The sequence below is a fragment of the Rhinolophus sinicus genome, linkage group LG05, assembly GCF_036562045.2.
Source record: "Rhinolophus sinicus isolate RSC01 linkage group LG05, ASM3656204v1, whole genome shotgun sequence".
Taxonomy (NCBI): domain Eukaryota; kingdom Metazoa; phylum Chordata; class Mammalia; order Chiroptera; family Rhinolophidae; genus Rhinolophus; species Rhinolophus sinicus.
The window spans coordinates 75,606,582-75,617,991 of record NC_133755.1 but is presented as its reverse complement, the minus strand read 5'-3'; the positions used below and the strand labels follow the sequence as shown (position 1 = coordinate 75,617,991).

The 11,410-nt window shown below is 44.8% G+C and overlaps 1 long non-coding RNA gene across 3 annotated transcripts; it reads right to left on the bottom strand.

Moving 5' to 3' along the window:
• Nucleotides 1-3,716: 3,716 nt before the first annotated feature.
• LOC109444467 (uncharacterized) lies at nucleotides 3,717-11,334 on the bottom strand. 3 transcript variants are annotated; one of them, XR_012496469.1, is made up of 3 exons: nucleotides 11,180-11,334; nucleotides 10,992-11,090; nucleotides 3,717-4,031 (listed from the first exon to the last, which is right to left on the bottom strand). It is a non-coding gene; the product is annotated as an uncharacterized LOC109444467 (long non-coding RNA). The 3 variants fall into 3 exon arrangements; XR_012496468.1 differs by lacking the exon at nucleotides 3,717-4,031 and adding an exon at nucleotides 8,526-8,777; XR_002136865.2 differs by lacking the exon at nucleotides 3,717-4,031 and having other exon boundaries at nucleotides 10,835-11,090.
• Between the last annotated feature and the right edge of the window lie 76 nt (nucleotides 11,335-11,410).

Sequence of the window (11,410 nt, the reverse complement as noted above, 5' to 3'; positions counted from 1 at the left end):
CATAGAGAAGCCCTACAAGTGCAGCAAGTGTGGGAAAGCCTCCAGCCAGAGCCCTTCTCTTGTCTCACATCATAGATTTCACACTGAAGAGAAACCCTACAAATGTAATGAATGTGGGAGCCTTTACCCATAGCACATCCCTTGTCAAACATCAGAAAAGTCATGCTGGCAAAAAAATGCTGTGAGTTCAGCAAATATTGGAAGGCTTTCGCTGAAGAACACGTCATTGGAGAAAGAGGTGTATTGCAGAGAGATCCTCTAAGTGTCACGTGTGCTGGAAGACCTGGTCAGAGGACACATCTTGTTCAACATCAGACAGTAAGCACACTCTGGAGAGAAGTGTCAGGAGGGAGGGTGGGCTTCCGGTCACACCTCCTCCCTCATCAAACACCAGAGAACTGGTGTGAAAAGTCAGAGACACCATGTGAACGTGAATTTGCACAGGTTTTGGTCAGAGGATATACATCACTCAACGTCATCCGGGGAGAAGCCTCATCAGCATAAGGCATATGGCACAGCCCTCAATCACATACTGTTTCTAGAAAAAAATCAGATAACTCTGCAGGTGTGGTAAAAGCTTTCAGCAATACCGTGTTTCCCCGAAAATAAGACCTAGCCGGACAATCAGCTCTAATGCATCTTTTGGAGCAAAAATTAATATATTATTTTACTATAAGACCAGGTCTTATATATAATGTAAGACCAGGTCTTATGTTAATTTTTGCCAAAAGATGCATTAGAGCTGATTATCCGGCTAGGTCTTATTTTCAGGGAAACAGGGTACGCGCCCCTTCTGAAGCATCGAGAACCCATGCTAAAGAGAAGCCCAGGGAAAGCAGCAGGCGTGGGGAGGCTGAGTCAGAGCTCACCCCTCACTGATCCTCAGAGAATTCATTCTTGAGAAAATACCTGTGGATGCGGTAAATGGGGGACAGTCCTCAGCCAAACCTGTAACCTTGATGACAGCAGTGAGCTCATCCTGAGTTAGAAAGCCTGGGGATGGAAGGCATGTGGGAGCATCTACTGGGTGGTCCCTCCCTTGTTGCACATCAGAGGATTTGTACCTGAGTGACTTCAAATTTAGTGAAACAGAAAAACTCACGATTACAGTTCAGGCCCCAGCATACTCGTACATTAAGGCTTTACCCAAAGGCGAATCCCTGGAAACTTAATGAATGTGAGGAAAGTTCCTTCAGGCTGGAGACTGATGAAACTAGAGCTGGAAAGAAGTGGACAAATCAGTCTGGTAACTTCCATCCGGAGGGGACAATTTTTATGACTGCACTCGTGCCCTGCCTCCCATCCTGTTACTGATGGCAGTGGGGTGTTATCGTGTGGGTAACAAGAGATGTGAGAGCCACCAGTGACCTAGCCCAACCATACTTAGAACCACGGACACTGGTCTTCAGGAAGTGCCAAGCCCTGGCCCACATGCCACATTGGGCTGGGCCTCTCCTGGTTTGCAGCTGTCGTTTGGGGATCGAGAAGCTGACTGCCTTCCCTACACAAAACCCCAGGCACTTGTTTCTCTCTGGTGCATGTTACCTTCTCTGGGAGGCAGTGTAGTTGTATTAAGTTTAAGTAAAATCTAATTTGTATTAGATCTTTATGCTACTAAACTGGAACTTTTGAAATGAAAACTTTTTAAACATTAAAATCACTAAAATACATGTATTAGTTAAATATATATACATATATATATCTCAAAAAACATTATTCTAAGTGGAAGGAGCCAGATACCAGGGACCACATATTGTGTAGTTCCATTTATATAAAACATCCAGAAAAGGCAAATCTTCAGAGACAAATTAGATTAGTGGTCTGGGGCCGAGAGTGGCAAGTGGGAGTGACTGCAAATGTTCAAAGAGTCTGATTTGGGTGGAGGATATGTCCTAAAACCAGATTATGGGGATGGTTGAACAATTTGGTAAATTTACTAAAAATCACTGAATAGTGCATATAAAATATGGTGAATTGTATGGGATGTACATTATACCTCAATAAAATTGTTCTTAAAAAAATCAAATATGTAGATATACCAGCTATTGCTAAACTGATGTTACTTTCCTATATCGCCTGTGTATCTTTGGCATTGGTTTTTATTGTCTGTAACAGTTACTCCTAAGCCTACTGGGTTTCAAGTTCACATGTTGCCTCTGCAACTGTGGAGAAGCCAAAATCAGAATCTGGCATAGACCAGAGAAGTCTTCACTGAAAAGAATTAGCTTGTACTAGGACAGTCCTTCAAGCATTTAGAGTCCAGATGAGGAAGCTGAACTCAGAATTCAGGGAACCAGTTCAAAGTGTGTCCGTGCAGACAGGCAGGATCTAGGGGGTCCCAGAGGTTGGCCAAGGCAGAGGGGAGCAGGCAGGCAGGATGCACGGGAGTCAACTGGACAGCTGAGATCAGAATGCAAGTCTAGGAGCCTAAATATCCTATGGGAATTTCTTCCCAGAGAGAGAAAGGTCCACAGGAGCAGAAACAGCAAATATTTTATATTAGTTATACGAGTACCTTAGTTTGCTCGATCTCACATTTTCCCCCAGGGCCCTTCTGTAACCCCCACGCAAGTCACTTTATATACCTGGATGCCTGCAACAACCGTAGCTGGTCTTTGCCTAAAATCAGTCCCTTCCCGTGTATCTGCACGTCAGTCATTCTTATCTGTGCGCACCTCTGCCGTCTCTGAAAGCCTTCGTACCACCTGCAGGATGAATCCTGACCCCTCAGTCTGGCATTGAATGCCCTCTTCGGTCTGCCCTAACCTGATGCGCCTGACAAGACCCTGTTTCAGACAAACGACCTTGCTTGCCATTCCTCAGACGCGCCTCCACACTCCCCAGCCTGTGGACGTCTGCCTCACCTGCTCCCGCCCCCCCACCCCCAATGCCCTCTCCACCTACCTAACACCTAATGATGGGTCAGAATCCTATTCAGGAGCCCCTCCTCAGGGAAGAATTCTCTTCAACACTGATGTGAAATATCTTACTCATTTACAATTGAAAAAGCATTTGTTTGAGTAAGTTTTCTAAAATGAAAAATATCTGGACTTGGGGCAGTTCTTAGCACTGTCTCTACCTATTTAAACCCTTTCTTGTGTATCATCTAGCCACTTTTTTATCTCCTGAACCAAATTATCAGCTGCTGCAGGTCAGTTCTCATACTTCCCTCAGAAATGAGCACATAGTAGGAGCTTAGTAACCATGTGTTGATTTCAAAAACAACTAGTATTGCCCAGGTTGTCTCGGTGACCGACTTCACACTTTCATACTAGATGAAAAGATTTCCTTCTAGAAAACTACCAATTAAATATTTTCTTAGAAAAATACAGTGTTGCTTCCTGTGATTATTTTTCAAATTCAAATATAGATTAGCACTGTTTGATCTTTAGGGGGTGGGTTGGTGTGTGTGTACATGAAAATTCATTGCTGTTTTATTTGGTAGCATTACCATGACTTCTCATACCAACTACCCAGAGTCAGACCAAACTTCACAGATTAATGATACAGTACCTGACACTTGATACAGTCACTTCAGACACCACAGGTTTTGGGGTCCCTAGGTCACCTTCAGACCAGCTGGCTGCAAATTTGGGAATTCCCACTACTCTTGCAGGTTCAATAGTTCTCTAGAACAACTCTCAGAACTCAGGAAAGCACTATATTTATTATAGTAATTTTATTATAGCAAAAATATAGAAATTAAACCAGCCTGAGGAGGAGACACACGGGGTGAGGTCTGGGAGCATCGCAAATGTGAGGCTTCCATCTTCTCCGGGAGCACATTACCCTGCCGGTGTACTGATGTAGCTTCCTTGTCCAGAGTTTTTATTGGGGTTTAATTATCTTGGAATGATTGATTGACACAGTTGAACTCCATCTCCTGTGCCCCTCCTCTCCCTGGAGGGCGGGCTGATATCACACTGTGTAAAGACCCATCCCTCTAATCATTTGGTTGGTCTTTCTGGCATGGCAGCCCTCCAGCCTGAGTCATCTCATTAGCATAAATTATAAGGTCTGGTCCCAGAGGCCTGCCGTGAATAACAAAGACACTCTTACCACTCAGGAAATTCCAAGGATTTAGAGGTTACCTCCCAGGAACCAGGGACAAGGCCAGCCAAGTTCTTTATTACACTAGCACACACACTCAAATCAATGTGAAAATGCTTCAGTTATTATTCAAATGAACAATTCATAAACATTAAGATCGTGCTTTAGACATTACTCAACAAATAACTGCAATAAACCACTTGCGTTTACAGACCACTGGCAACAACTTAGACCCAGACCCATGGATGATGGCTAAGGAGGCCGGAAATGGAAGTCTAGCCCAGGCAGCAATGCGCCCAGATAAAATTTGGGGATTCTATTACTGAGGAAGAAAAGGAGGACAGGTATTGACAGACGACCAAGAATCTGCCTCAGGACCCAAATACTCCAAAGCCATTTGGGAACAAGGTCACATCCACGATACTGTCTGGGTCTGTCTTCTCCTCTGCAAGATGAAGGGCTTTGCACTTGTGGAAATAAATGAAGACCACCCAAATGAGAACAAACAGAGCTTGCTATAGCAAAGGACCAGCCACTCTCACCTGCATTTGGCAGAGACCCAAAGGAATACAGGGAGTAAGAGAGCCTTATAATGAGAGAAAAAAACAAACAAAAAAGGGAAGCTTCACATATGCCCTGATTCAGCTTGTTGGCATGGGAAAGATGGAGGAAGCAGGACATCTTATGTGATTGGTTTGGAAGCATATCTGGCTTTCTATGGTTGGTCCTAAGTTGGAAGTAGAGGCAATAGGGGAACTAGCCATCATTGACCAAGTTCTGGCTGTTCTGAGCTGACTGCCGCAGAGGCTGTGGCCTGGCTTCCAGGCTGGCTGCTGCAAAGGTGCGGGTCAGAAGTCTATTGTCATCTGTGGTGTATCCATTGTCCACAGGTACATCAAGTCCCATAGTTCCCCCTTTTGGCCATCCTCTTGCTTGACAGAAGCTGACCAATTAGAGACACTGGAGATCCAGGTCTTCGCTACTCGAAGATTGTTCAGTTGTCCCACAGGAAACTGTACCATGAGATCTTCTGGGTCTTGTTGTGCCATCTGATGAGATAGCAGTTGTGCAGAGGCACTGAGCCAAGCAGTGTTCTTTCGAAGGCGATGTAGAGCCTGTCCCACCATGCCTGTCCCATTGATCCGCGTACTGCAGAAAGTAACAGCAATGGCCCAGACGCCACTGAGATCAGTCAATAAGAAGTTCACACAGTTGCCCACAACTGCTTGTGCCAGTGAACTGAGGCAAATGTGCAGCTCTTCCATCGAGGGAAGGGGTGTTGTCATTGATAACTTTTGCCAGAGGCAGTGAAGCCTATCTAGGAAGCCTCTTATAGTCTTTTTATTTCCCAGCATTGGAACTACTGCTCTGAAGTTCACATAAACAGTGAGTCGGCAATTCCCCAGGTAGGGTGCCTGAACAATCAAGGCTGACCTCACTTTGGAGATCCTGCCTGAGATGGAATTTCCGGCCCTGGTGACTTAAGAGTTAGGTATAGACAAGTCTTTGAATACTATTCCTAAACTGCATGAGGTTTTAGTCTGAGCAAAATGCGACCAGTTGACGTGGCAGCAAAGGAAGTAGAATCCAGTAGGGCACATAGAGATCCAGGGGAGGAGTTGTTCATGACATGAGATTGGAACCACAGCCTTACATTAGCTGTGTGACATATTTGGGTCCCTACTAGTTTCTTTCAGGTGTAAGTGACCCATTACCCTGAGAATTATTGAATTCAAATTTAGAATTACCTGGGGTCTGATTAATAGATTGTAATAATTGACTCTTTTTCTGGGAGAGAGGGACAGTAGCAAAACCAAGGTTGACTTAAGGTCATTTGTGACTGTAGATGCAAATGGAAAAATAATTGGCTATAATTTCACATAGGATCACTTGATGAGACCAGAACTGTGCATATGTATTTATCATGGTGATCTGGCAATGAACGGCATATCTGGCAGCCTGAGAGTAGTGGCTACTGTTTGGGATACTTTAAGAATGGCATTAGAATATGTTCTGACCTAACAATTATAATAAAGAAAAAAGGGGCCATTATGGGTGGGTGACAACCAGGGATCCATAGAAATGAGAAGGGCAGCTCTAAGCAAGGAGATGAAAACACAAAACGGGACTCTGACACAGTTCTTGGTCTGACGTCGTGGGCAGAAGCTATCTATTACCTGAGGTCATCTATTGGTTCCAAAGGTCTTTGGTCAGCGTTTATGTCCGAAGGTCAGCTGCTTCCTGAGTATCGTGGAGGATCCTCGGTGTGAAAAGTACTCTATTGGTGAAGGCTTCCAGTTGTGTCAATTCTGAACCTCAGTTGTGACATATGCACTGAGGAGCTGACTGCCTGGCATCTCACTGCTGGATTTGCTGTTAACAGTACCTGACAAGGTCCTACATAGTGAGGTTCAAGACCGGTTTTCTCTGATGTCTCTCCCCATAGACAAAATCTCATGGTTGAAGATCATAGAGAGGCTACCTAGGAAGATGCTGGGGGCCAGGGGCCTTCACCTGTTGATGACAGCCCTGGGTGTAGTACATGAATCCCTGGCAATACTTTGCATGCCTGCATGCAGGAGGGTAGAGTCTAGTATTGCAAGTGAAATACATCTCTAAATAAATGGGCCTTCCAGTTATCAGTCCTTAGGGGAATAACTGATGTATCCTCAAGGGAGTGGCCATAAGGGCTTCTGGGAGAAACTTTGGCCAGGGAGCTAAAGGGTTTCTGAAAGTTCTGCTGATTTTAAGTTAAGGAAGCCATTGGTTCTTTCAATCTTTCCAGAATATTGTGGGTGAGAGAAACATAGTTTTTGAGTAAGGGGTAATGCCTTATGGAGTTCAGTCATAACGGTTCCTGTAAAGTGTGTGCCCCACGTTAGACACACAAAATCACGCAGCTTTCAATGACTGTAAGGACTATAGCTTTTCAGCAACGAAATGCTTCAACATGTCCTGAAAATAGAGATAATAACTAAGATATATTCAAACCTCATGAAGGCTAGGAGCTGAACAAAATCCACCAAGGTCTCCAGACTCCTGAGGCTTTGGTTCCTGGCCACGTCCCACCTTTACAATTTTTTCCAGGATTATGTTTACAGGTGACCCAGGACCTGAAACAGTGTGTTAAAAATCTGTCTTTTTAAAATTTATTTACCAATGTAACTTTAAGATAGTAACCAATTTGACCATGATGGGTAATTTCACAGAAAATGTAGCTAATATCCATTTGAAATAATCTGGCGCCACCAAGCGGCCATCTTGGGAGCACCAGCGATGACCTGAGTGACAGGTCCAACTGCCAGCATTTTTCTTTCTCAGAATCGGGATAACCACTGATACTTTACGATGGTCTCTTTGAGTTCCTCCAGTTTGGAACCTCACTTTGGTTCATAAGGCTGCTTGATTGGCATACGTATCTGCTAGAGCATTTCCTTCACTTCCATCTTGTCTCTTGCATGAACCTCCGCCCTTATATAGCCACCTCTCTAGGAATTAGAGTGAATCTATGCGATCCTTAGCTTGCAGTGCCAAGCGTTTTTGGTGGGGAATCTAGCAGAGGTTAGGAAAACTTTGTTTTCAAAGCATCTCGAAGTCATGTACTGATCTCAAGCATAGCTGCTGTCTTTGTACGTGCTTATTCTCTGGTCTTTGGTTAGTTGATGAACTATATGTATAAGACCAGTAAGTTCTGCCATCTGGGCTGATTGTACCTCAGCTAGAGGCCTATATTCTAAAGAGAACTTACATTAGTGATAGCATAGTCGGCTCTATACCCTCCAGTTTCATTTTTGAGATACGATTCATCAACAAAAAATTTTAGCTCAGAGCTATGCATTGGCGTCTCTAATAAATCTGAGCTTGGTACAGAAAGTTCCCTGACTGAGGTAAAACAACCTGAGGTTCTCCTTCTGTCAGGAGCAGGCATGTGGCAGGATTCAGGACGCTGCATCAGTGAGTAGAAACGTGAGAGGGAGAGAGTAACAGAATAGCCTAAGATGTTAATTAGCTGGCTGAAAGTGTAAAACTACCTCTTTTCACAGATGACACGATCTTATATCTAGAAAATCCTAAGAAATACACTGAAAACCTATTAGGATAAATGAGTTCAGCAAAGTTTCTGGATATAATCAGATCAATATACAAAAATCAATAATAATTCTATACCTGATCCATAAAAGAAAATAATCAACAAGTTAGACTTCATTAAAATAAAAAACTTTTGCTTAGTGAAAATAACCTATTAAAACAAGCTACAGACTGGGAGGAAATTTCTGCAAACAACCTATTTGAAAATGTACTCACATTTAGACTATATAAAGAACTCTCAAAGCAATGGTAAAAGAAACCAATCCAACTAGAGAGTGAGCAGCCATTTCACCAAAGAGGACACACAGACGGCAAACAGGCATGTGAAAAGAAGTTCCCATCATAAGCTAGTGGGGGAAGGTAGATTGAAAGCATGATGAAAACTATTAAAACAGCTGAAAACATTTATTTAGTGACAATGCCAAATGAATGCTAGTGAGAATGCAAAGGAACCAAATCTCACTGCTTTTCAGCAATGGAATGCTGAAAATGGACATATAATAACTAAAATGTATTCAAACCTCATGAAAGCTGGGAGCTGGACAAAATCCACCTGAAGGTGTCCAAAGACCCGTGAGGAATTTGCTGGTGGGAATATGAAACGGTATGGCCTCTTCGGAAAAGAGTTTGCCAGTTTCCTAAAAAACCAAACATACAGTCTAGCCATCTCACTACCTGGCCTTCATACCAGAAAAATGAAAGCATATGTGCACACAAGATATATACCCCAAACTATTGAAAGCAGGGACTCAAAAAGATGCCTGTACACAATTACATGAATGTGCTTAATGCCTCTGAACTATACACTTAAAAGTGGATAAGATGGTACATTTTTTTATAAGTATTTTCTTAAATTTTTTTTTATTGGGGAATAGTGTGCTCCAAGTCAGGTTGTTGTCTTTCAATCTAGTTGTGGAGGGTGCATCTCAGCTCCAAGTCCAGTCGCCGTTTTCAATCTAGTTGCAGGGGGCACAGTCCACCATCCTATGCGGGAACTGAACCGGCAACCTTGTTGTTGAGAACTCGCGCTCTAACCAACTGAGCCATCCGGCCACCCCTCCAGCAGCTCAGCGGCAGTCCATTGTCTTCAATCTAGTTGTGGAGGGTCCAGCTCACTGGCCCATGTGGGAATCAAACTGGCAACCCTGTTGTTTAGAGCTCACGCTCTAACCAACTGAGCCATTCGGCCGCCCAAGATGGTACATTTTATGTTATGTGCATTTTATCACAATTAAAATGTTTTTAATGTCAAAAAATGTACATGAACGTTCATAACAGCTTTGTTTGAAATAGCCAAATATTGGAGACAAACTATCCTCCACTGGGTGAGTGCTTAAACAAAAAGGAAGAAACTACTGATGCACCAACCATTTGGACGGACACCAAGGGCATTATGATGAGTGAAAAAGCCTGTCTCCAAAGGTCACACACACTGTATGATTCCATTTACACAACATGGCAAAAAGAGGCAAAGCTGTAGAGACGGAGAACAGATTAGTGATTGCCAAGGGTTAGGACAGAGGGGGAACAGAGAGAAGAAGGAAGAATGTGACCATAAAGGGAAAGCAGCGGGGGTGTTTGTGATGATAGAGTAGCTGTGTATCTTGATGGTGGCCGTTACAGAATGTGCACGTGATAAAACTACGGAAGTACGCATACACAGGAATGCATGTAAAACAGATAAAATCTAAATAAACTGGACTGTACCAATGTCAATCCCCTCATTTTGGTGTGTATTATTGTCATAGAAGATGTCACCCTTGGGACAACTGGGTGAAGGATACATGGGACCTTTCTGTGCTATTTTTATAGCAATTTGCTATGAATCTATAACTATTTCAAAATAAAAAGTTAGAAACAAAGTAACCCAAACTTGAATGCTTGACCATGGGCCAGCAAGTTCCCAGGTGACCTGAGCTGTCTCTCCATCATGAACATGTCTGCTCCACCAGGCCATGGAGCTGGGTGCACAGCAGTACACCACCATCACCTGGGAGTGGGAGACATGGACTGGGGCTCAAGCTGATCCTGACAGCACAAGGAACTGTGCGACTTCCTCACGACCATGGCCTCTACTCCCGCTACACTGTCTCCTCTCTCTCAACCCCACCCACAGCTCAATGGGAAGTTACCACGACCAGCTGCCTGAAGAAGAAAATTCTTGGGCTCTGCTGGATATGTAGGCACCACCTGAAAGTGGACAGTGGTGAAGGGAAATCCTCTCAGTGAAATGACTTTTTGAAGACTTGATTATGGTGCTAGGAAGATGGCAACATCTTGTGTGTTGGGGCAATGTCCTCCAGGATGTGATATATGCTCTAAGTCTGTATCCAATACAGGTTCCCTTTCTCCCACAGCTGGGACTTGCAGGGCCAGTTACCAAGGGCTGGGGTGGGAGTGGCTCCGCTCACTATTATCTGTCCTGAGGGACTGGCAAAAATGCTGCTTCCTGTCCCTGTGACTTTAGGCTCTGCTTATCTAGAGATCTTAGTTCCAAAGGGAGGAATGCTTCTACCATGTGATACAACAATGATTCCATTCAACTGGAAGTCAATACTGTCACCTGGCCACTTTTGACTCCTCAAGCCACTGAAACAATAAAGAAAGGGTTTCTGGCTGGGGTAACTGGTCCAGACTGCCGGGGGGGGGGGGGGGGGGGGATGGATTGCCGCTGCAGGACAAGGACAAGGAGGAGTGTGCTACAACAGCCCAATTCGGGCAGGACTTTTAATGATCCAGACTCTTCAGGAATGATGGTTTGGGTCAACCCACCAGTAAGGAACCTGAGCAGTTGAGATGCTGCTGAAGGCAAAGGGAACATGCAATGGGCAGCAGACAGTTACAGATACTACCTATGATCACAAGACGTCCGTGTCTTTCGCTTCTGCATACTTCGGTCATCCGGGCAGGAAGCCACAGCCCAGACCTGAGACACAGGTGTGTGGCCAAACCTTAGAATCAGAATAAAGCTAATGAACTTCAGATGGCTACTGGAGTGGGTATGAACGACTTCTCTACACTCCTTGTCTGCCTTACTCACCCTGTGGGCCTTCACTCAGACCCTTTCCATGGCAGCTGTACCTCGCCCACTTGGACAGAGGGTCCTGGGGCCCAGCACGTGTCGCGAGGAGGAGGAGGCGCTCACCCGCGTGCGCCCCTCGCCCTGGAGATCCCGCTGGCCCCGCCCCCTCCTGCTAGGGACGGCTTGAGCCAGCCCGAGCCCCGCCCACAGCGGCGCCAGCCCAAGCCCCGCCCTCGGGTCCTCGCGCGA